Below are 3,447 nucleotides of genomic sequence, written 5' to 3' on the forward strand. Positions count from 1 at the left end.
ATATATATATATATATATATATGAAGATATAATAAAATATATAAGCATATTTTGTATATATATATTATATATACAGAAAGTGTAGAGATATCTATTATATATATAAAATTCATACACACATATTATAATATATATAATTATATATAGAATTAATACATATACACAGTTATAGACTTCTACTATATATACCTCTGACAAAACTATGAATTGTTGCCTACACAGATGACAACAGCTGGCTCAGTTTGCTCCTAAACCTGTTAAGTAAATGCAGAGGGAGCAGGAAACACACACTAATCAGCCGACCGTGTTTCTACCACAACATAACTAGCATCTGTGGAAACCACTCCAATACTTTAGTCCTGATACTTAACAGCAACAGAGGTATAGCTTTTGACTGGCATGTACGCTCACTGGCAACATACATAACGAATGACAGCTAGTAGAAATAGCGAAGGAAAACAGACTAAAAGCAATTTAATAAGCGTGCCTGACTAGGCTGGAGCAAAGGGAAAGGAAATAAGATGGTGAAATGACTATGCAACGAAAGTGGATATTAAGAGTTTATAATATTACTTTAAAACTTTTGAAGTCAAAAACCTCTAGTTATCTTTCACAATCCCATTACCTCACCTGATGATCTCAGTTAAAGGGAAATAATTAGAGTTTCAAACAGTAGATTCAAATAAGAATAGAATTAGGATAAGAACTCGCTAAGTTTTAGCATGCAGCATGTAATGGGGACAGCAGCATTTAAACACGCAGCTCTTGGCACGAAACACCTTGAAATGTATTTTTAAATAGCTGCTGCAGGCTAAAGGTCAGAAAGTATTACAGCACTTCCCTGTAAACACCTGTCTTCCTTCTTGGCCTCTCCATTCCATTTAGGATTTTTGTTTGTTTGTTTGGTAACTCTCCTGTTTGCGAGATAAAAGAGTCAGACTGCCAGTCCCATGGGCTGCCGTACAATTAGTGGTCACAATGACCACCAGATAAACATTTCCACTGGCAGCATTTTACAAGAAGTTGTCTTTTGATGGCAAGAATAAAAAAAAAAAAACAAACAAAACCAACCAAACAAACAAAAAAAAGCAAGTTATTGGGTACCCATAGTTTAATAGCCAGCATTCCTGGATCCAATGTCACCACCGCAGATTAGCTGGCTGGAAGAGGAGCTCTTACAGCTGTTTACAAGATGTCTCAAAAGTGGATCTATTGCTTTACCCTTTCCCTTCTGCATACCATTTGCCTTGCTGGAAAAAAACAAAACAAAACATGAAAGCTATCACACTGTCAGGTAGCATGGTGTTAGTAGTGCCAGGAGGCCTTCCTTGCAGAGCTGCAGCTGTGCTTCCAAGTAAGTGAAAATCCAGTAAAACAGACTTGGAGAGCCAAGGTTGGGGTACTGCCTGAGACCCAGCCAAACCACGGGCCTTGGGAGCCCCCCCTGCCCCATGCCCATCGCCATCAATCCCCATCCTCCACCCTGAGGGGCTGCAGCTGCCCCGGGCAGGGCTGGCGGAGGAGGGCCAGGAGCAGCAGAGGGAATGTGGGCAGCACTCGCATCTGCAGCTCAGCATCACCAGCTATAGCTGCAAGGTGAAGTGTGTGCTCAACTCCACAGCTTTCTTCCCCCAGAACAGGACTGGGACAGCCACACTAGAGGAAAAAGGGTCAGCAGGGAACAGGAGAGCATCACTCCTGGCCATGCCCATTGAAAAGTTCAAGATCATCCACTGCTCTGGGGTTTCTCACAGTTCGTTCCTAGCACAACAGCTGTGCCTGCAAGTAGGCGGAGTCTTTCCCTGCATCTGTAAGCATCCATATTTCTCTCTTAAACACTTAGGACAGATGTAGACACTAAGCAGACAACAACTACCTACACATCAGATGTTATCAGGTCTTTCACACACCTTGTTCTCCAGAAATCATAAATCTATGTGGCAAGATGAATATTTGTTAAGATATATATCTAAACTAATAAGCAGTCCTTAGGGAGCAGGGAAAGATATTTGCAATTTCTCACAAACCAAGGAGGCCCAATTGAATTATGGGTGAGTAGCCTCAGCACCAACATAAGGATGCATTTTCACCCCAAAGAGCACAGTTAAGCATGGATGCCAGAAGCATGGGTCACCCCCCAAAATGACACAATACATTCAGAAAGGAGAATTATCTTTGTTACAGACAAAGAGCCCATGCCATGCCAGGCCATGCAACAAAGGACACATAGCAGGACACCAGCCAGGGGCTTGGGGCTTTTTAGGGAAATAACTTTTGAACAAGGGTCTCTGCAACATAGAGCCCATGCAGTGACCCAGCACCTACCGAAAACAAGAAGGTAATTGAAAGGACAGAAAGATTGAAGGAACAGTGCTGCTCTGTTGAGGACACACAGGGGCCAGCAGGGTCGGAGACTTATTACCTATAGTGTCAGAGAGCTGAGGAATCACGTACACCCAAAATAGACTCAGCATGGAGCACTCGCTACCCTCACCCACCCCTTCTATCACGGGGCAGTGTCAGGAACGGGCAAGGTGGAGGAATAGCTCCCTTCCTGCATTACAAAAAGCATGCAAGAGAAACAAGGTCTGCCCACCTACCTCCTTGGAGCACCAGGCACACTTGGGATGGATGAGGAGACACTCTTCACAGGATGTGGCACTTCCGCTGGTGCACAGATTGAGACCTTCAGCAAGAAAGAATGACAGAGAGTGGTATGGGCTGAACAGTTCCTTCACTCCAAAACAGTGTTCAGGGATTTTTCTGAGATACTCTAATGCTAAACATACTTTAAGTTCAAACAAGAACAAAGAATCTCCCAGGAACTTAAAAGGCAGGACAAGACTTAAATCTCTCCTCACCTGTAAGGAGGTCTTGTTTTCTTTTCCTTCCCCAAGAATAATGAAAAGGACAGAAACTTGTGCTGGGGGCTGAGAACCTCTAAAATGACTGGCGATTTTTCTTCCCTCTTTTTCAATGGTTTCCGGTTAATCAAAGAGTTCAGCTATTCATCTTCCTAATGAAGTACTTGTATCACTGCCCACAGAAGGCAACAGCTGTTTGACCTGAAATACAGAGGTGGCTGTCCAAACCCCTCCAAGATTGACTTTTAAAGTCACACTAGGCACATCTTCTAAATTTTTCCAGCTGAATACATGGGGGATCCCTTCCCAAACTTTTAATCTTAAAGCAGCCTTGGAAGATACTCATCTCCCCATTCTACAGGTGATTTCCATAGTGGACTCGTGTTACAGTAAATTAGTTTTAATTTATTACAAGAGTCATTTCCCCAGGATATCCAGGTTAAGCCAGGGAGCATGTTCGCACTGGGGCACATCCAAGGCTGGCTGAGGTGGGGAAGACACCATGCCACAGCCAAGGGCTCTGTGCCCACTGAGGCAGCAGCGATGCTCTTTGATCCTGGATTGCTGATGTCCAGCAGCACAA

The 3,447-nt window shown here is 43.5% G+C and overlaps 1 protein-coding gene across 1 annotated transcript in view; it reads right to left on the reverse strand.

The window, feature by feature from the left end:
• Positions 1-2,880, reverse strand: part of ITGB5 (integrin subunit beta 5) — a 56,938-nt gene extending 54,058 nt beyond the window's left edge. The window contains exons 1-2 of the mRNA XM_026852339.1: positions 2,862-2,880; positions 2,601-2,686 (exon numbers count right to left, since the gene is read on the reverse strand). The gene's annotated coding sequence lies outside the window, so the exon portion shown is untranslated. The remainder of the gene's footprint in view (positions 1-2,600; positions 2,687-2,861) is intronic.
• Positions 2,881-3,447: the final 567 nt, after the last annotated feature.

Source organism: Athene cunicularia (genome assembly GCF_003259725.1).
Source record: "Athene cunicularia isolate RWA chromosome 7 unlocalized genomic scaffold, athCun1 chr7_part1, whole genome shotgun sequence".
Taxonomy (NCBI): Eukaryota; Metazoa; Chordata; class Aves; order Strigiformes; family Strigidae; genus Athene; species Athene cunicularia.